The sequence below is a fragment of the Felis catus genome, chromosome C2 (assembly GCF_018350175.1).
Source record: "Felis catus isolate Fca126 chromosome C2, F.catus_Fca126_mat1.0, whole genome shotgun sequence".
NCBI classification, from domain to species: domain Eukaryota; kingdom Metazoa; phylum Chordata; class Mammalia; order Carnivora; family Felidae; genus Felis; species Felis catus.
In genome coordinates this window covers 124,639,022-124,660,320 of record NC_058376.1, presented here as the reverse complement: position 1 = coordinate 124,660,320, position 21,299 = coordinate 124,639,022, and the positions used below count along the sequence as shown (strand labels likewise).

The 21,299-nt window shown below is 52.2% G+C and overlaps 1 protein-coding gene across 3 annotated transcripts in view; it reads left to right on the top strand.

The window, feature by feature from the left end:
• The first annotated feature begins 176 nt into the window (after window positions 1-176).
• Window positions 177-21,299, top strand: part of MRAS (muscle RAS oncogene homolog) — a 55,120-nt gene continuing 33,997 nt past the window's right edge. The window contains exon 1 of one of the 3 annotated variants that reach the window (XM_023260531.2): window positions 177-303. The gene's annotated coding sequence lies outside the window, so the exon portion shown is untranslated. Of the gene's footprint in view, window positions 304-432; window positions 574-2,186; window positions 2,320-21,299 lie in introns of those variants that run through there. The other 2 variants (XM_045037547.1, XM_019810658.3) reach the window with 2 other exon arrangements.

The following is a 21,299-nucleotide window of genomic DNA, read 5'->3' as shown; positions in this document are numbered from 1 at the left end:
GGGGGCGGCGGGGTCGCGGCGCGGCCCCCCCACCCCGCCGGCAGCGGCGCTCTATTTTTAGCAGGCGCTGTTGCAATATAAGGAATGCGCGGCGCGCCAGGCGCTCGGGGCGCGCGCGGGCTGCGCGGTCGCTTTAAGGAGGCGCCGGGGCGGGGACGGGCCGGAGCGGCCGGAGGGCCGGCGGGCCGGGAGCCGCCAGTCCGGCTGCAGTGGGGCCGGGCGGGCGCGGCGCTGCCTCCTCGGCCGCGCGAGCATGGAGGCGGCGGCCTGAGGGCCGGAGCCGAGCCGGGGCTGGAGCGCGCGGTGAGTGGTCGCAGCCGCCGGGGCGGGGAGGGGGCCCGGCGCTTTGTTCCGGGCGGGAGGTGTGGCCGCCCCCCGGGCCCTGCGGCGCTCCCCACGCGCGGCGAGAGCCCTGGGACTGGCGGGGAGTGGCCTTTTGCTCCCACCGCAGGCTCCGGCATAACGCTGTGCGAGCGAGAAATCCGCCACAATAGAGACCCCAGTGGGGAGGGCCTGTCCGCCGCTCAGAGAGCCCCTTTCACGGAACCGCCCTAGGATTTCTGGTCTGCCTGGGTGAGGACCCGCGGGGAGGTGGGCGGCGGGGGTGGGGGGGGTACTCTTTCTCCCCCTTTAAAATGGCGTTAAGCAGGGATCCGCCAGGGGTGTTGTCAAATTTATCTCGATAATAAAAAGCAGCCTGCTGCACAAACAGCCCTTCCCTGCGCCGCGGGGCTTGGGACTGTGGTCACAACTGAGGCCCGGCTCATTCATTGACCGGACCTGGCTGGGGTGCCCGCTGTGTGGGGCATAGCGCCTGTTCCTGCTCTGCGGGGAAGGTAAGGGTAAAACATGAGCGACAGCGCAGTGTGCTCAATAACGGGATTAGGGAGGCGCAGGGGTTGTGGGATCAGACAGTGTGGAAGGCAGGGAAGGCCTCCTAGAAGAGGTGACGCCTGGTAGGAGCACGGGCACTGGACATCCAGTTCAGCTCTGTGGCTGGAACTGAGGTCTATGCTGGCCGTGGAGAAAGCCGAGTCTGGAGAGAGAGAGACAAGGGCCGCCTCTTGGGTTGGCAGAGCTCTGGGATTCCCCTTGCTCCCCCCATGGGCCCCTGCTGGTACCTAACCTCCGTGGGTTAAATGGTTCTTGCCTCTCCAAGACGCACACTCTGTCCTGGACCTGACCAGAGAGAATGAGTGACAAGGCTCAGGATTCTAGCCTCAAAAGAGTAATAAGGAAATCTGACTTAAAACCCTGAAGCCCCATTGCAATAGTAGCAGCCAGCAGGGCTCACACAGACCAGGCGCTTGACCAGGGTGTGTTTTCTCATCGTTTGACAAGACTCTGTCTGAGGTTTTATTGTAATCCCCATATGCTCATGAGGAGCTGTGGCCAGAAAGTTATCAGTAACTTGCCCAGGATCCTATCTAGAGACCATGTGGCTGTTCAGGCCCCTCTTCTGAGGGTCTGGCTGTCCCCGGCTTTAGGGCTCCAGGTACAGCCTGTTGCCAAGTACAGGTTGAAGTGTGGGGTGGTGAGTTGTTGGTATTAATAACTGACACGTGTCAGGGGCTTTGCAGGGAGCACAGTACTTCACCGAGACAGTTCTTAAGAGTTTCTCCTGCTTCTCTTCCCAGGGAAGAAACTCCAGCTGGCCAACATTTTATAAATCTCCTAATTTCCTGTAAATTGCGTGTCCCTGCTGACTGGGGCTGAAAATGTTTGGGGCCATGTTTTTCAACCTTGAATCTGTTCTCGCTCCCAGCAGCCAGTGAGTTTCTCTGTCTGCGGTTTATGGTGTAGTTTTGTACTTTCTCTGCCAGGTCGGGAGGTATTAGGCTTTGATGCTCTGGGGTTTTCAAGGATGCCAGGTCTGCCAGCCTCTTTGAAGGCCGGTGGTGTTGAGTATGCTGGGTGCTGGAGCAGAAACTGCCCCCACCCCCACCCCTGGCCTCAACATTTCTTTCTGGAGAGGAGGGTCAGAGCTCCTTGCTGAACCCTGGTGAGGCTTCCAGGCTTGCCTGCTTTGCTCTGGAAAAAGGCACTTTGCATTTTCCACAACTCATACTTTCGCCTACAGAAGACATGTTTGTGGCAGGTATAACTTTTAGTCTATTATTAGCTCTAACCATAGGTATTTCACACTTTCAGTTGATCTGAGCTGCTCACAAAGTGACAAATCTCTGGGGCTGGTGCCCGAGTTTGAGTGATCACCTGGAACCAGGGAGGACTACCGGACTGTGATGAACCACACTAGCTCCTGGGGTGACTGGTCCTCATGTCAGTCAGATTTGCATGTTGACCAGCCTGCCGGACCAAGTGAGTTCTCAGGAAGTGTGACCTTCCTACAGGAAGAACTGCCTGTAATCAGTTCTGCCCATGAAACGCGTGCCCCGATGGAGTGTTCCTCCTGCAAGTGATTGAAAATATACCTGTTCGTGAGCGTTGTATAGTTTGTACAAATCATACTTATGTGAGCTGAATGGGAACACGTGCATGTGCAAAGCTGGAATATTCTCAAGCATCAAGAGTGTGCATTGAGTCCCAGAGGCTCTGTCCCTGCCAGGCTTGGGGCAGGCATCCAGCCATCTAAGATGGACAGCTACCTTTGTCTGGGGATGGGGAAAAAGGGAGGAGCTGGGTGAGCTCCCTGTGCCCTGGGGCGTCTGGCAAGTATCCATTTTCTAGGGGCTGAGCAGAGAATTCAAGTTCTGAGAGGAATTTTGTCCTTGCCAACCCTCCCAATCTTGGGTGTTGCCACTGGCCTTATGGTACTGGGGTCGGTGGGGCTTTCGGCTGCAAATAACAAAACTCAAGGAAAGTAATAGGCAGAGCTTAGATCTTCCACAGATTCTTGTGAAGTCACTATACACAGAGATGGACTATTAGTGCCACTTTCAGCAAGCTTTTGACTGGGAAAGGCAGCCAAGAAGCCTGAGGGTCTGGTGTCCAGAGCAATGGTTTTTGCCTTTTTGGGTCACAGCCTCTTTAATATGCCAGTGAGAAACCCAGAGAAAAGTTGCTTGGGTGTACAGAGTTGGGCATACAATTCAGGGGATTCATGGATCTCCAACAAGCCCTGGATTCCAGGTTAGATCCCCTGGTCTAAGCCACATTGTCTCACTATTGTTTACTGAGGATCTACACTGCGGCTCTGCCCTCCCAGCCAGGCTATGCGGCTGTGACAGTAGAGTCCGGGGTCAAGAGTGAAAATGAGCGGGCAAGTTTTTAGTGCATGCTTCAGACAACAGAGCTGATGTTGAGGTTGAGGTGACAGTGTGTTGCACCCCTTGGCGCCTGACATGCATTCCTTGGTGCTCATCTCCAGTCTTCTAGGTGGTGTTCCTGCTGCGTATGATGAGGTTGGTCTTGCCTGCTCCCAGAGACTGCACCCCCTGCCCCCACCACTGTGCCCCTAGGGCCTTTTAGCAGGTTGGCATGATCCAAGACAGCTCCATGCAGCCATCCCTCTTGCAGGGTTCATGAAGTAGCAATGTGTGTTTAACTCTTTAATGTCCCACTCATTGACCTTTAGGTGTTTTTGGTAGCTTTATCAGGCGGGGACTACTGAGGGCCACGTGGCCAAATGACAGTGTGGGTCATTGCTGGTTGCTGAAGTGACGTTCTCTGTCTCAGAGGGGCATATTTTCATCTCCAGAGCTTGGCATCTGACCACCTAGATGGATAAAACACATCACAGATGATTGACATCTGGGTTGTGAAGCTAACGGGCGAGATTTGGGAGAGCACCAGGGATGGATCTGGCTGTGCCCTAATGTGCTGGTAGAATGAGGAGGGGATGGAGAGCTGGGGACTCTGTGCCCCGGCTCTTGTCCTCTCTGTCTAGAGGGCCGTGGGCACATCTCATGCTGCAAGGACCCAGGCCCCATCTGTGACTTTGCTGCCTGCCCTCAGGGTTGTCATGGGATTAGATGAAATACACGCATGAGAACATGCTTGGGAGACCAGAAAGGGCCATAAGGATTAAGAGCATCCTGTGCTGCAAGGACCCAGGCCCCATCTGTGACTTTGCTGCCTACCCTCAGGGTTGTAACCGCAGATAACAGAATCGTAGACACAGCAGGGGCCCCTGGAGCATGGTTAGTCTAGATTCAGATTCCGTGCAGCACATTTCTCAGAGTGGTCAGGGAGAGAACTTTAGGTGGGACACATACAGCATCATTTCATTTTAATACACTTGTTTATATGTATTATAAAACCCAGGCATGTGGTGCATGGGTGGCTCAGTGGATTAAGCATCTGACTCTTGATTTTGGTCACAATGTCACAGTTTGTGAGATCAAGCCCTGTGTCAGTTTGTGAGATCGAGCCCTGCATCGGGCTCTGCACTGATAGTGCAGAGCCTGCTTAGGATTCTGTCTCTCCCTCTCTCTGCCCCTCTCCAGCTCACTTGCTCTCTGTCTCTCTGTTTCAAAATAAATAAATAAAAACTTTTAAAAAACCCAAACATCACATCATACCCATTTTTTAAATGGATATTTTGTTCAAATTAAAGCTAGAGAGAGATTTTAAGTTAAAAAGTATGAGGGGGGGGTGGTGCCTGGCTGGCTCAGTCAGAAGAATGTGCGACTCTTGATCTCAGGGTCTTGAGTTCAAGCCCCATGTTGGGTATAGAGATTACAACAAAAACAACAACAACAACAACAACAACAAAAAACTTAAAAAAAAAAAAAAAAGAAGTATGGTGATTTTTAGGTAAAGATTAAGCCAGTAATAATTCACTAGTAAATAAATATAGCCCAAATGGGAAAGTGCCCCCTTGAATAAAGGCTGGGAAATGTTCAACAGGGAAGTCCCTTCCTTACAGCCTGTGAAGGGTGTGGTGGGTCTTTGGCTTCAGCTGGACCCCTCTAGAGATAGGGAGCTTGCTGCCCCCAAATCCATCCACTTTTCCACTTGGGAATCTCTTGTCCTTGCAAAGTTCTTTCCTTTCTCCCCTTAACCTGCCCCCACTGGCTCTGTACCACATGCATCTCTGACAATCCTGCCTTTTCTCCAACACCAGCTCCACTTTCTTCAACTGCTCCTCGACTGGTATGGTTTAAAGACCATCAGTCTCTCTCCATTCCCTCCCCTCCCCCTTCCTTTCCTCCTTCCTCCTTCCCTCCCTTCAGCAAAGACTTGTGGGCTGGCCCTGGGCTAGACACTCTTATACTAGCCATGTCTAGGCCTCACAGCAATTGCCGTTGGCCTTTTACATATGTGGAAACTGAGACTCAGGGTGGTTGAATAGGCCACCTCCAGTCAAGGCCTGAGGAAAGCGAGTCCAGGGATCTGACCAAGGTCCATCTGGTCCCCAAGCACATGGTCCTTCTGTTAATTACTCTGTGCTGCTCCCAGAACTAGATAGACCAAAAATGACACGTCTTTTGTTTCCTGGTGCTCATGGGGCATGTCCCTCGGGGGTCTGACCATACATGGTCAGTGCTGCGGTGGAGCAAAGGCCCCATGCGTGAGGAGAGGGGGCAGAGCAGCCTATGCATGAGGATGTTATGAGGCAGCTGGAGCCACAGAGGCACAAAAGCAGCTGGTTGGTGCAGGCAGGCAGAGAGAGCCTGGGCGGCTGTGGTTTTCCCTGACTCCCATTAGTCTTATTGTCAGCTGCGAACCCCTAAGCCATCTGTGCACTTGGTTTATTTTTTAGTTTTGAAAAATAAAAAAATGAAAATGTAAAGGATCACACGACAAACACCACGTGCCGGTACCCAACATGAAGACATGCAACCATTTACTGTGCACTGACTCCATCCTTTGCATGGGAAGGCAGGACTGCAGCCGTTTCCCTGGTCACTAAGCCTGGCTGGTTTGGGCCTGTCCTCAGCCTGAAGCAGACTTTGGAGCCTGGCTCCTGAGTTTCTGCACACTGGCTCTTTCAGCTTCCTGTCCCCGTCTAATTCAGCAGGTGCACCCTGGGCCTCCATCCAGGTGGCTGATAGCTGGGGAGAAACCACCAGGGAGCAGGGCGAGTGGGTGCTCCTGGATTTATCCCTTGCAAAAAAGTTGACCTACTCTCAGAAGCACGTACCTTGACCACTATGGGTTCAGGCCAGGCTGCAGAGCACAGTTTGGTCCTGCCTGCCCAAAGCAAATGCCATTTAAATGGTAGACATATATATTTGGAATAGAGAAGAAACATAATTTTCTTTTTATAATTAGATGGCAGTGATTTGCTAAGCAGCTCATCTTACACAAACCCTAGCAAAATTCATTTTCTATTCTCAAGTATAGAATTACTTTAAAGTGCAGCGTGGTACCTTTCCAATCCCTGGCTTCGCCCCTGCAGCTGCCACAGAAGGAGGGCGTCAGTGCCCGGGCCTGGCCCTGCTCTGCTGGCTGAGTGAATAGGGAAGGGTGGCTCTCCCTGATGTGATGATGACCAGACAGCCCCTCACCGAGCTATTTCTGCCATCCACCCCTGCGTGACTCCCATGCTGGATCCTGAACCTGCATCACCCTTCGAAGCTTGAGCTTTGGGTGACAACAGTTAGCAGAGTCACACTTTGGAAAGCTTTGCAGAAGAGATTCAAAAACTTCCAGAAAAACCTTCCACACCCAGGTGGATCCCATTTGCAAGGAGTCATGATGGGAGATGAAGATTTGAACTAGTTTCATGAGAGAACATGGGGACCTGAGGTGGCCCCCAAATCCTCTTTATTAAGTGGTAGAATGGATTGAAATGTTCTCTGTCCCTGAGTGGCCAGTAAAGAACAACACTGCCTGCATTGCTTTCCCTCACTTTGAGGGAGATGCCACAGGAGCCAGCCGGGAGCTCCAGGACCTCAGAGGGACCTGCTCCTTGGGGTTTGTCTTCTGATGAAGGCAGCCGGGGACTGCACCAGTGAAGGCAGTTAAACATGGTCTAAAACCAGTTCCTATTTGGTTATACAGAAGTACACATACATGTTATGTTCATAGGCCCATGCCTCTCTCTCTTTTTTTTTAATCGGATGACTTGGATTATGTCTAATTAATTCTTTCCCTTATTTCTGAACATCTCTACTCTGGCTCCGGCCTTCACATCACTCACTTAAATTACTGCAATATCATTCTGTTTCTCTGTTCTAATTTTGCCCCCTGTAAATCCATCTTAAATTTTTTTTTTTTAATGTTTATTTATCTTTGAGAGAGACAGAATACGAGTGGGTTAGGGGCAGAGAGAGAGGGAGATAGAATCCAAAGCAGGCTCCAGGCTCTGAGCTGTCAGCACAGAGCCTGACACGGGGCTCGAACTCACCAGCTGTGAGATCATGACCTGAGCCGAAGTCGGACGCTCAACCGACTGAGCCACCCAGGCGCCCCTCCCATAAACCCATCTTAAAATGCAAAATGAAATATCAAAATCAAATCTGAGCATTTTACTCCCTTGCTCACAGACCCTTAATGAGAAAGGAGAAGGGGCTGGTCTACCAGATACTAAAATACTACAAAACTAGGGTAAAGTGGTATGGCCCTGGAACAGGAGTAGACAGGTCAATGAAACAGAATAGAGTACCTTCCCTGAAGTCCTATCACCTCTCCCCCAACCCCCCACTCCTGAAAAAAAAAAAAAAAACCACCTTTTTATTTGAAATGCAACCCACTTTCAAAAGAGAAGTTCTGGTTTCTTAAGTATCTGCTATATATATTTGGTATAGGCTGGCCCTGCTATACCAAATACCCACACTGTACCCAAGTCCCCAAACAGTGAAAATGTCTGTGGGCATGTGGAGCTGTGTGGAGGTTGCCAGAGGGTTGGTGGGTGGAGTTGGGGGAGGCCCACCCACCCCATTGGAACTAATCATTCTCAGGAGGTCAAGGGAAAAGTTCTTGCCTCCCCAAAGCATTATGTATTCATTTCAAAAGCAAAATTAATTTTAATTCCATTTAGGTTTCTTTTTTTATCCTTTACAAAATTGCATCATACCTTCTTGAAAATTCCCCTTCTTAGATAACCCACACATTCACCCCTTTCTATCTGAATTCTGCTGGAAATGTAGGGCCCACGGAGGAGATAGAGGCGAGCCCATCTTTCTTGGCAAGGACCGTTCTCTCACAAGTCGGCTCAGCTGCCCAAAATAGCCTCTATCGTGTTCTTCTTTCAATGCTGGCTTTATTGTAACTAGAGATGATGGAAAAGGGTGGAGCCACTGTCCCAAAGCCTTGGGGGCACATATGAAAAAATAACTGTATGAGATCTGTCTTCTCAGCCATCCCTCCACACCCACATTCCTCAGGTTGAGGTTCTTTGGGCAGAGGAGCTGGGAAGGCCTGGTGCTCCTCACACCCAGCCCTTCTCCAGGAAGCCAGGCCCCAGGTGCCCTCTGGCCTCCCAGGGAGCTAAGGTCAGCTGGCATCAGAACCTTCCCGTCCACCCCCATTCACTGACCCCCGACCCCGCCCGCCCGCAGTGGACAGCGGCCTGAGTCCACTTATCTGGGACTGGGTGGGTGTTTCCTGCATGTTTGAGATTTTACAGAGGAAATCAAAATAAAGAAACAAAGCCTTTGTTTTACTTCTGGACTCAAACTGGGGATGGCTGGAGGGATGGAAAGGGGGAGCAGGAGTAGGTCACTTGGCAGTCCAACAAAATAACCATTCTAATAAAGCATTTAACAGGGACTTTTTTCTATTTAGGGTTGGTGTGAGTGAATAGGAAAGACAGGGTGGAGGGCTGGGAGAGCCTCTTTGTGTGGAAGGAGAGAGCCCCAGGCAGGGTCTCTGGCAAGGGTCTGGGACCACCAGCAGGGCTGCAGAATTGGCAGCCAGAGGGGCCACAGATAGTCTCAGTCTCCTTTCCCACCTCAGAAGACCCACAGGAGAGCAGGAAGGGACAGGGACTGCAGGGCCAGAGGGCCCTGGCTCCAATTTCTGCCCCACTACCTATCGTCATGTGACCTAGGGTGGTTCCCCCCCCACCCCATCAGTGTGAGCCTCTCTTGCCTGGTCTCTAACAGGTAACAGTGAAGATGTCCCAGCCACCCCATCCCGTTCTTCCTGATCTAGCTATGCTGGATCAGGCCTTCATCCCACATATGTGGAAATGGGGAGGTGCTCTCCCCAGTATTTCTTCATTCTCCCCAAAGGATTTTCTCCTTGTAGAAATTCTCTGAGTGTATCATTTATTTTTCTTTAAAAATTACCCAGGTGTTGATGAAAACTCTCCCTATCTGCAGTATTTCTGAGGATTTCAGAGTGGGGACCGTGTCCGCTGGCCATCTGGCCTCCCTGGTCATCTGCCCCACTTTGCCCCACGCATGTATACAGTCAGCTTGGCTTCCTCATTCCCTAAGCCCCACTAAGCCACAGCCAGTGTGTGTAACAGGCTTTCGCCAAGGGCTCAGAAGAAAGGGGGTTACCCATTGTTCAGAGCAGGGCAGGAGTTAAAACTGAGAAGTAGACATCCTCCTCTTGCCTGCTCACCCTTAAAGGATTTCTCCCTGCCTGCCTGTCTCCTCAAGCCTAGTTTACTGCCATTTTCCAGGGACCGATTTTCCTGGACACTTTCCCCAGAACTTCCGAGAACTCCAAATTTCCATTAATTTTGGTTGCAAAGCAGTAATGACATCTGTCCTGGACTAGGCTGCGAGCCTACACTTTGGCCTCAGAAAAGAGCCACCAAAGAGCCTGTCTAAGCCAGAGTTCTGCACCCTAGCCTTACACCATTAGCTAGGTGTAAGCTAGCACCTTCAGTATGAGACACCTCAAATTCTTAAATTAGGGCTTCTTTCCCAGTGACCAGAGCGAACCCAAGTGTGAATTTTTTTTCCTTCCTGTTACAGCATCTTGCAGAATCGCCATGAGGATTAGAGCTGATGTAAATCAACAGATATTTAGTGAGCACCTACTCTGTATCAGGCATGTGCTGGGCACCCGAGGGACAGTGGAGAATAGAACAGAGGACAGGCCCTGTGCTCATGGAACTGACACATTACATAAGTAAGGAATGCAAAGGACTGTCAAGGACAGCTGAGTGTCCGGAAGAGCATAACAGTAATATCTCACCTAGTCTGGGGTGTGGTAGGGCGTGCTCAGGGGAGTAGATGTAGAGTGCTGAGGATGTTGTCAGGACTTAATAAACAGGCATTATAATGCTCCATCCTGGCCACGGGACTCAGCCTGATTGCACCTGCAGCTGGTTGCTGCTACTACCAACAATAGTTTTGCATAGAGGGGTTTATAATGTTTTGCAAGGTTACACGGCCAGTACGTGACACATCCAGGATTCAGCACTGGACGTGTCGGACCTATTTCCATGCTCCTAACCTCTGCTCTGTCTTCGGCCGTTATGCCCCAGGGAAGGTCCCCTGACGGTCCCCTGAGATGGGCTGTAGGGCGGGGCATAGCTCTGAAGCTTCCCTCTTTCTCTGCATCCCTGAAACAAGTCAGCATGGGTTGTGGATGCTGGTCATTCCTCCATCATCAGAAATAAAATGTGCTTCCTTGTTAAATCCTGGGATGGCCAAGCAGCAGGAGTAGTAATACCTCAGTCCATCTCAGGGGCTGGCATCTCTCTGTCAAGTGAGGAAACTGAGGCACAAACAGATTGAGCAGTGGCCTAGGGCCACATACCTAGCAGAGGGGCAAATGCTTTGATGCAGGACTTTTGATAAAAGTGCTGTACGTGGAAAAAACAGGTGGGAGGCCGGTGGTGGCTCCTGGGTGGGTCGCACCCCTTGGGAATGGAGCCGGTCTGCCAGCAGTGCCCACTGCCCCCTCCCCCACCCAGGCACAGCTGTCTGGCCTGGCTAGGCTGGTGAGGAATGGGAGGGAGAAATAGGTGGGAGAAATGCTCCAATGTTTTGCACTTGGAGAGTGAGATGTGAAAAGTTGCCTCCTGCCTTTCCAGCGGGGTGGGCTTAAAATCGGGACTTTGAGAGGGTCCCTGAAAAGTTACCACCCCACTTCCAGCCCTGGTGCACCCCTCCAGAGTCAGGCTACTGGGTCCTATTCCTTCCTCGTTTCATAGGCCTTTGCAAGGAAACCCCCACAACCTCCCCAGCTGCTCATTGTCATGCCCACCTCGTTTTCAGGAAGTTTCCCTTTTATTTTGCTCCAGCCCAGATCTCTACAGTCTGGTTACTCTTTTAAAATGGAGATTGGGTTGCTTCTTCCCACCTCAGGCAAGAGCCTGGACCATGTTTCTTTCTCATTTTAGCTTCAACATAAAAATTTTAGCATTTTTCATGAATGGTGCTTGACATCGTGAATATAAATGATAGAAACAAATCAAAGCAACGGTCGTTTCTGAATATGTCTTTCTGCCCTTTACCTCCCTGGGTTCTGAACACTCCTCGGGTGGGCTGTGTGCCCTCCCCCTAATGACTGTGCCCCTGCAAAGTCTCTAGGCTGAGTAACCCCTGCTGCTGTTACTCCTCAGCGTCATTTCCATGTCCTTTTTTATCATGCCTCTTTGTGGCCGAAGCCAGGCCAGGACAGTGCAGAGAGTTGTCGGCTCCCACTCAATGTGGGCATGCTGAGGCATGCTTGAGGTGGCCAGGGCTGGGGGCAGGTGCCCCTGTGGGCCGGAGCCACCCAAGGGTGATTCGTTTGCCTTATACAATGTATAAAACTTTTTAACAGATAGCTAACGTCAAAAACTCAGTCTCATGTAAAATTCAGATTCCTGGCTACTCTTAAACAATTTAGGCTATCTGGCAACCCCTTTACAGATAGGTTCATGTTGGAGCAGTCGATGGAGGATAACAGCAGTCTCCTATTTGCTGCAGGCTCCACTGCTCCCTGCTGCCTGCACTCACCTGCCTCTCTCATTTATCGACCTGGCCTCTGCGAACACATGAGGCTGGGATGTTCAGTTGTCTCCCACATGCCTCTCTCTGCTACTGCAAGGGAAAGCAGTTCAGATAGTGGGTCAGCCAGGATTGGAGGGCTGAAGTTCAGCCATAGTCAGGCCTGGCAAAAGTGTCCATCTCCTGGCAGGGGGGCTGCTGACACAGAGCAATGACTGTCCCTGGCCTCGAGGCCTTCCCTGTGCTGTCTGGCACCACCCTTGCCCTTCTGCTGGGCCACTTACTTACTAGTGTGCTAGTGTGAGGCCACGGTTCCATGAGACAGGCAGCTCTGGGCTGACACAGTTCTGAAGGAGTCTGTGAAGCTGTGCTCTACACACACACACACACACACACACACACACACACACACACACACACTACTCAGGGGAAGGACAGTACCAGGAGATTTGCCTTGCTGTCACCAGCAGGCTCCAGGGACAGGGTGTGGCATCCCCAGACCAGCAGGTGGAGTGGTCAGGGAGCTGAGACCTGGGAGCTGCAGGGGGCTCGGTGTTTTGGAAGTGTGAGTGGCAAGTAAGGACTCCCTCACTGTCACCTACTTCTCCTGATGGGCCGGTGCCCATGTGTGTCCAGTGGAACTCCTCACGTGATATGTCCCTTATGAGAGCCACCATTCACTACTCTGGGACCCAGCTGGCCCATCGGGCATAGCGCCCACACCACCTCTGCCCTACCCTCTACCCGAGCCAGAGTTCCGGCTTCTCCCAGTGTCAACCCTGCATTGTGGAAATGCCGACAGCAGACCCCTGCAGTGTCTGTGCAGAAAGCTGTGCCCAGGCTCTAGAGAGGTAACGAAGATGAGGTCCGGCCCTCAGACCCCAACCCTACCCTAGTGGGGGAATCTGACAGGGAAACAGCTCCCCGGCTCCCAGATTTGAAGGGAGAAGGAGGGGGGGCTTGTTCCCCAGAAGAGGTAGAACGGCCCTGTGGCCGAGCTGGGAGCTTTGTGGTCAGACTCACAGACAGACAAGCCACAGAACCTCTGTGACCTCAGGGTTGATCACTAACAGGTGCTAAACGGCACCTTCTTGGCTGTGAGGAGTCAAATGGCATAATGGCTGCAGAGCACCCTGCCACCTGCCACCTGGCCAGCACTCCCCAGACACAAGCGCGGTGGCTGCATGGATGGAGGCCTGGAAGGCAGGAGAGGGCTGGGGAGGAAGGGATCACTTCAGGATGCTGGGGAAAACAGGGGGGCTTCTCCGTAGAGAGGGAATGTTTTCGCAGGCGGAGGGAAGGTGAAAAGACAGGGCAGGCAGAGAACTTTCATTGGCAGACTCCGAGGTGCTCTGCCAGGGGCCGGAGTCCCTGTCCTCAAGGATGCCACACTAGGAATCATCAGAGAGGCTGCATGAGGAGGCCAGTGGTGCTGGGGGCTGTTCAAGGAGGGCCTGGAATGCTCTTGTCAGTGGGAGAGCTTCCGACACCCGTGGGCGGTTTTTCGGGGAGGAGCAGTATGCTCCAGGGCTGTTTGAGGACCGATAGTGCTGGAGGAGTGGGAGGATAAGGGGGGCAGAGCTGAGCCCCTGAGGTGCACCTGCCATGAGTGGCAGACTTGCTAGGCCTTGGCCTTGGATCTGAGGGAGGAGAGGTGTTTGAGCTGCTAGGGGAGGAAGAGGGCAGGAAGGAGAGACAAGGGGTCTCAAGGGGGGGTGGTTGTTGGCTTTTTAAAAAATTTAATGTTTAAATAAAAAAAAAATTTAATGTTTATTTTTGAGAGAGAGAGAGAGAGAGAGAGAGAGAGAGAGAGAGAGAGAGAGAGAGATAGAATGTGAGCAGGGAAGGGGCAGAGAGAGGGAGACACAGAATCTGAAGCAGGCTCCAGGCTCTGAGCTGTCAGCACAAAGCCCAATGTGGGGCTTGAACTCACAGAGTGTGAGATCGTGACCTGAGTGAAGTTGGATGCTTAACCCACTGAGCCACCCAGGCACCCCTGGCTGAGTCCATTCAGAGAAGGGTTGAGCCTGAGCAGCCCCCTGAGGAGCTGTGAGGAGGCTGCTGCGGCAGAATGAGGAGAGAATAGGACGGTGGCGGCCCGCCGGGGTCTGAGGGTCCTCACTTTGGGGACTCCCAGAGTGCGCAGAAGCCACCCCTCGCTGGTGGGGTGTCTGCCAGAATGACTTTCCCAGTGGGCATGCAGGCTCCCGTGTGAGGCTGCGAAGTTCTCCTCGGCTGAGGAGAGACTGCCCCAGCCCCAGCCCCAGCACTAGGTACATATTAATAGGCCCCTGGGGCTGAGAGTAAGAATTCAATCGTAAAGCCACTTCCTCCTCTCTGCCCTAGCTGCCCTGAAGGAAGCTGTGACCCAGGTGGCAGCCCTGCCCGCACCCCTGGAGTTCACTGCCACCCTCCCTGTGGTCGTAGGACATGGGGACATGGTGGAGGGTGCCGGGGTGGGAGCTTGGAGGTTGAGAGGCCCGGTGTCAATACGCTGTGAGCCAGAGATGCGGGGGGGGGGGGGGGGGGGGGAGGGGCATGTTGTTTTGAAGGTCTATGTGGACCTTAAGACACTGGGGCCCTCACTAACCCCTCTGTTCCCAGAGCCTCAGACCTACCAGGTGCCCTGGTCTAGCTGGGTGCTGAGCGAGGCAGAGCTTTAGTTTTTAGTTGCCAGGTCCCAGCTTTCCCCGTTACTACGCTGTTCCCCTGGGCAAATGCCCTAACATTCCTGACTCTGTCTCCCCACTGGTAAAATGGGGAGACCGAATGCCACCCTGCATGGTCCTGCCTCATTGTGCCGGCTGGCCGGCCTGCATGACCTTCCTCTTCCCACCGGACCCTGTATCCCTTCCCCATCTGCTTCCCTCTCCTCAGAGCTTCTGGAATATTCAGAGTTTCTGCCCTGCAGGCTACCCAGTCTCTCCTGGCTTTTCTTGTTGGTCAGCCTCCCTAGGGACAGCAGAAAGAGTTGTGGACAGACAAGATGCCCCCCCAGGGCAGAATGGGGAGGGGGGCTGAGGCCCATACACAGCCAGCGTGAGAACACACCCCAGAAGGAGTGGTGAAGGCTGAGTTCTGTTGAGTTGTCAACTGTGGAACCAGCCAGTTCGCAGGGCATGAGCTCCGGCAGGACTCTGGAGGGAGGCAGGAGGGCTTCCTGCAGGAGGAAGGGCTTGAGATGGGTTTTGAAGAATGTTGCTGATGGTAACAACTTGATGTTTACTGAGCGCTTGCGGTGGGCCAGCCTGTTGTGACCACCTCTACAGAAGAGGAAACCAAGGTGCAGAAGATAAGTAACTTGCTTAAAGTTGCAGGCTGCCTGAGTCAGTGGCTCAGGCTCTGTGATGAGGGGCTCCAGGGGAGGGGCCGGCCCCAAGCTGGGTAGGGACCAGCTGGTGTCCAGGAGCATGAGGAGACAGGCTGGGCCCAGGGCAGCGACAAGCACAGTGGAGAGGGGCCCAGAAAGAGGTGCTGGAAAATGGGTCTCAAAGCTACCTGGTGCTCTCACAGGGTTAGCTGCCTGATCCCCCAGCCTCCTCCCTGGTCCTGAGGAAAGGAGCATGTGGCCGGACACTGTTTGGCACACTTTGTCCCAGTTGGGAGTGGGGGTGTGCCTGTTCCTAGTGACTAGTATCTGCCCTGGGTGCCTCTTGGGCCCTGACCTGCTCAGCCGCCTCCCCCACAGGAGCAGGGACGTGGCCTTGGAGGCCTCTCTGACTCAGACATCACTCTCCCGGCTCACTGCTGACCTCTTTCCACACTCCTGGATCTGCTGCCTCTGGCCTGGCCTGACCCTGTACCCACTCACCATTTCGCCAGCCATGAACAAATGCCTAGGATGATGGACTGGCCACGGGCTCTGGAGCCATACTGTGTGGTTTCAGAGCCTAGCACTGCCCCTTTCTAGCTGGATGACCTCAGAAAAGTTATTTTACTTTGTTGTACTTCAGTTTCTTCAACTATAAAATGGGATAATCAGAGTCATTCCGTATAGGGCTGTTGTGAGAATTAAATGGGCTAACGTGGTAAAATCTTCCAACAGCATCAGACACATCACTTACATTAATTAATTAATTAATTAATTAATTAATTAACCATTAGTTGTTTTTAGCATTGACCACTCTTGTAATTATTACAGTAGGTATTTCTACACACCTACTCTGGGACTTACACTGCTGTGTCATAAGTGGCTCAGCTCCAGGCCTTGTCAGGAGTCACTCTCGGGCTAGTGGGTAAGACCCAAGTATGAGCAGTAATACAAGGAAGCATATGGGACTTGGGGGTCATGAGTAAGGCCAAGGGCACTGCATCCTTCCCCTGGCTTACTTCAAACATTGGCCTTTGCCTGGATCTCTGGATCCCTATCTGACCATCTCTGCCAGCAGTTCGGGTGTGGTCCCGGCAGAGGAGTTTGGATTTGATGGGGTAGAAAAGCAGGGGCTGATGTATTAGCACAAGACTTGGGTAATAGAATTTTCCAGAGACAACCGGGCAGGCTCCCCCTAAAGGTCCTGCGCGCCCCTACCCAGAACAGGACGGCCGGTACGTGATATGTTTTGGAGGGAATCGGAAGAGTGGTGGGTTAGATCTGGGGTGGCAAACAAGTTTCCTCTCTGGATCAGTCACCTGGTTCTGGCTGCCAAGGTGCTGCATCAAAAAGGGTTCACGACTGGGGCGCCTGGGTGGCGCAGTCGGTTGAGCGTCTGACTTCAGCCAGGTCACGATCTCGCGCTCCATGAGTTCGAGCCCCGCGTCGGGCTCTGGGCTGATGGCTGGGAGCCTGGAGCCTGTTTCCGATTCTGTGTCTCCCTCTCTCTCTGCCCCTCCCCCATTCATGCTCTGTCTCTCTCTGTCCCCAAAAAAAAAAAAAAAAAAAAAAAAAAAAAAGGGTTCACGACTGAGCCAGAAGAGGACAGTGGTCAATTATGATGCCTGCGTGGCTCTGGGGACAGGAGGAATGGCCCCTGTGTCACATACTCACCATCTAAAAGCCAGTGGTATTTAAGGTCCTTTATCGCACAAAATTATGCACATGGTTGGATGGGTAGTTAAGTCTTAATACTGGAGTGAGCTGAATGCACTGGCTTCCTGGAGGGGTGAGTGGTGCAGTGACATGGCTGGGCTGGGATTAGCAGCCATGTGAGACAACAGGCTGGAGCAAGGTCTGAGGGAGAGGAGAGTGAAGTCCTAAGGGATACACCAATGGCCTAAACCCCTGGTGGGACGGCACACCATTTATGCTCAGCCTGCAAGGCAGCAGCCCTGGGGAAGCTGCCCATTTCTGGGAATTGTGCAGAAGGGAAGGGCAGCTCCTGGAATGCAGAGCCATTTCCTCCACATGGGTGGGATCACTCCCCCCAGCGTGTCCTCATCCCCCTGAGCTGGGCACACCCAGACATCATGGAGATGAGATTAGCTTCCCAGAGCTGATTCAGCTCAATGGGATGGAAAGTCCATTCGCTCTCGCAGCAGCTCCATTAATAGTAAGTGTTCCCCCTCTTCCAGCTTTATTTATCAGACGACTTGCAGTTCAACTGATAAGGTTCCGGGGGGGGGGGGGGATCTTTAAAATGTTTAGTGTAGAAGTAGAGAGGCAAAAAGCAATGAAAACTAAACTTTCAATAAAGTTAGCAGCATCTTTGCAGAGGCTCTGGGTTGGCCACTGCCCCAGCTCCAAGAATCTGTGGTCCTTTAGTCGTGTAGCCAAGGAAGCTACGGACAAGGATGAAGAGTGCCCTGTGGGTTAGTGAAGTCACCATGACAGTCAAAGAAATGCTGTGATGCTATAAAACTAATCACCCAAGGAATTGAAGGCAGTGTGGTGTGACGGTTCCCAGCATGACCTTTGGTGTCCAGCCAGCCCACCACAGCTGCCCACTGAATGGTGGGGAGTGTAATTGCGATGGAGTGTCTCCTGACCATCAGTTGTTCTGGCCAGGACTGTATGGCATTGCTTTGGAAGTGGTGCTGGCTACGGGGATGGGGTGCACAGAGAGGCCAGGGAGCCTGTGGACCCCTTGACAATGTCTGCAAGGCAAGCTATTTCTTTTCGTTTGTTTGTTTGTTTGTTTGTTTAATTTATTTATTTTGAGAGAGAGAGGGCAAGTGAGCATCAGTGGGGGAGGGGAGAAAGAGCGAGAGGGAGAGAGAGAGAGTGTCCCAAGCAGGCTCTAAGCTGTCAGTGCAGAGGCTGACGTGGAGCTTGAACTCATGAACTGTGGGATCATAACCAGAGCTGGAATCGAGAGTCGGACGCCTAACTGACTGGGCCACCCAGGCGCCCCCAGGCTACCTCTTTTTTGTGCGCCCACTTAAAAAACGGGGAATATGTTGGGCTATTCTGTTGGGAAAAAAGCCCCATAGAAGCCCTAGAAACTGGCAATCCGGGAGAATGCAACAGACTTGGTAAAGGATCCTAGCCACTGGACACAGCCATTTTGGGGGCTGCTGGAGCCCTCTGTTACCCAGGCATTTACATTGCCTACTGTATTGGGTCCTCCAGTGGCCCTGTGCAGTGCAGGCGCTCTTAGGGCTGTGGATGCGGCAGGCAAGTGGTCCAAACCACTGGGGTCTACCAGGTTGGAGGGAGACCAGGGGTCCAACCACTTCGCCTGTCAGTACAAATATGCCCTTGCTGAGGGCCCTTGGTCTTTTTCACAGGGGCCTTACAGGAGCGTCCTGTTCTCCTGTTTTATAGGTGGGCAGACAGGCTCCTGGAAGTTAAGAAACTTGTTCCAGGTCACACAGGGAGTCCATATCAGAGACACAAATAGAACTCAAGCTGCCTGGGGATGCCTGGGTGGCTCGGTCGGCCATTTAAGTGTCTGACTTCAGCTTAGGTCCTGATCTCACAGTTCATGAGTTTGAGCCCCGTGTCCAGCTCTGTTCTAACAGCTCAGAGCCTAGCGCTTGCTTCCTATTGTGTGTCTCTCTCTGCTCCTCCCCTGCTTGTGCTCTCTCTTTCTCTCTCTCTCAAAAGTAATAAATAAGCAAACATAAAAAAAGAACTCAAGTTACCTGACTGTAGTCATAGGCTATTAATGACATCCCTGCCCCTAGTGTCCCCCTGAGAACCAAGGGAGGCTTTGTACAAGACTGTCCTCAGGAGTTCTTAGAACCCTCCAAGCACACTTTGAAATTTGCTGGGTGAAGAGGTTATTGTGGGGTCATCTGTCTACCTAGCCCCCCACCTCCTGGGAGCATCACCCCTGCTTCTTGGCCTAAGGGAGAGCTGGGTGGGTAGAAGGCTTCACTGGGGCAGTATCCAGCAGTCAGTCAGTGAATAGACCTTGAGCCTCCTGTGTTTCGGGCCCTGCCTGGCCCTGTAAAAGGCAACGGAATAAGGAGATGTGGCTCTTGTCCCGGTGGGGCTTCTGAGCTACATGGGGAGACGAATCTGCCATTCAGGAAACAACTTCAAACCTTGCAAGATGGTGCTAACCCTGAGAGAGAAAGGGAGCCAAAGACAGCAGCCAAAAAAAGCTTATTTCTCTGGTTAGAGATGCCCGAAGTTTTTGTATACGTGTTATTAAAATTGTCCAGGCAGCACTACTGTCTTTTAGGAAGAAGTTTCCAGTATGAGCGAAGGTTTGGGTTGCCCGTGGACTGGGAGGGGCTGTAGGAGCAGTGGTTGCCATGGGAACCAGTGCTCAGCCGCCAACGCCCGCCCAAGTGGCTGCTGTTCCAAAAGTTGGTTTCTGAGTGGAGGGGGCTGCCTAGAACCTCAGAGCCATTTCCCATGGAAACAATGTTCTAAATGATGGGTGACGATCCCACACAGGCCTCTGGCGGAGCTGAGATGGCAGCAGGGCTCTGATGGGGGAGCCTCTGAGTGGACAAAGTGAGAGGGGGAGGGAAGAGAGACTAAGGGAATCTCTCCTGGGAACAAAGTCAACAAGGTGCAAGAAGAAACATTTAAGCACCTTCTCTAAGCTGGGAACATTTCATAATTTTAATTTCATGCTTAGAGCAATCTTGCAAAGTATTTTCTGATGATTTCAAAGTAATTTTCTAACCCATCCCATCTTACAAAATAGGAAACTGAGGCTGTGAACAGTAACTTGCCCAAGGTCCCTTACCTGGTCAGTAGGAGAGTATCCAGCATAGAAAACTGGTGGAGAAGCTTTAGAGAGAGACCCTAGGTCCATCTTACACTACCTTCCCACCTCAGAGGGGCCATCCATGATCTACAAAAGGTAAAGAACTGACATTCTAGAATGATCTCTAATCTAAAAAGATCTAGAAAGAGCTCTGATCTTCTAGTCGGACAGGCTGGAGAGGAGGGTGGGGGGGTCTTGTGAATGTAAGCATTTTGCTTCTTAACCAGCAACCAATTTTCATCATAGCTTGTGGTGACTTTTGAAAAAAAGTCTTTCTCTTCACCACTCGAGTCCAGCTTATTTTGTAGGAGTGTGGTGCATGCACTTACAAGGACATCATTTAGTCAGGGATTATTTTGGGGGAGGTTGAAGGCTGGAAAAACATGCCCATCAGGAGAAGAGCCTTTAGAATTGGGGGAGGGGGAGTTCTGGACTCACTGTCATGCCCCTGCAACACCTTCTTTCCTTCCTGGGCCCAACTTGCTTTCAGAAGGGCTTTTTTGTGTGATTGGTCTGACCTGGTAGAAGGAGGGAGACAGTCCTAACTCCTGGCTGGGAGAGTTGCCCCTTAGCCTCGTGCATGGTCAAGGCCAATGCTGTGGCCAGTAGGTGGTCTGATAGTTGTTTGGAAATGCCGGCATTGAGCCTCTAATTCCTTCAGCTAGACTTACATCCTTGTTGATGCTCTGCTAGGCTTTGGTGACACAGAGAGGGACAAGTTGCAGTCCCTGCCTTTTGTGCACATTTAAGTATAGATTTCAAGCATGTTCATGCCCTCTGCACAAGGAATTACGGGGCACAGACTAGAAGGTGATGCCTCCCATAGGAGGGGATTCCTGGGCCCAGGCCTGACCTGTGAAGAGGTGTATGCTCCCCGAGGGGGGCCCTGGGTATCTGCAGAGGACTCCGTGTGACCACAGAGCACACTGGGTGAGCACAAAGCTGGTTGAGAGAAAGAGAGAGTAGAGTATGAGAGGTTGTGGCATAGCTATTGCTGGAGAGGTCAGCAGTGGCAACCAGTGCCAGCCTCGAATGTCAGTGAAGGAGCCGGAACTTGGCCCATCAGCTATGAGCAGTGCTAAAGGGTTTTTCACCACAAGGGATCCGGTCCAAGTTTTGTGCTAACTGTGCATTCTGACCTGCTTCCATTGAGTCTTAGTTGGGAGGGAACCCCGAGTTGGCTGCCTGTGGTCTCCTGGGAGCTCAACCCCTGAGTGCAGGACTCTGTGAAAGGAAGGAGCCCTTCATCTGACCGTTTCCTGCCAGCTGCCTTGCTTGGCGAGCAGGTCCCCAGGTGATTCTCCTGTGGGTGGTCTGAGCACCACCTCAAAGATTCAGTTCGTGTCCTCTATCATACTTACTAGTGTATTTCTTATCTTGTCTTATTTTGAGAAGTCAAGAGAGAATTTTCTTTCTTGATACCTTTCCACCCACTGAGTACTTTTTATTC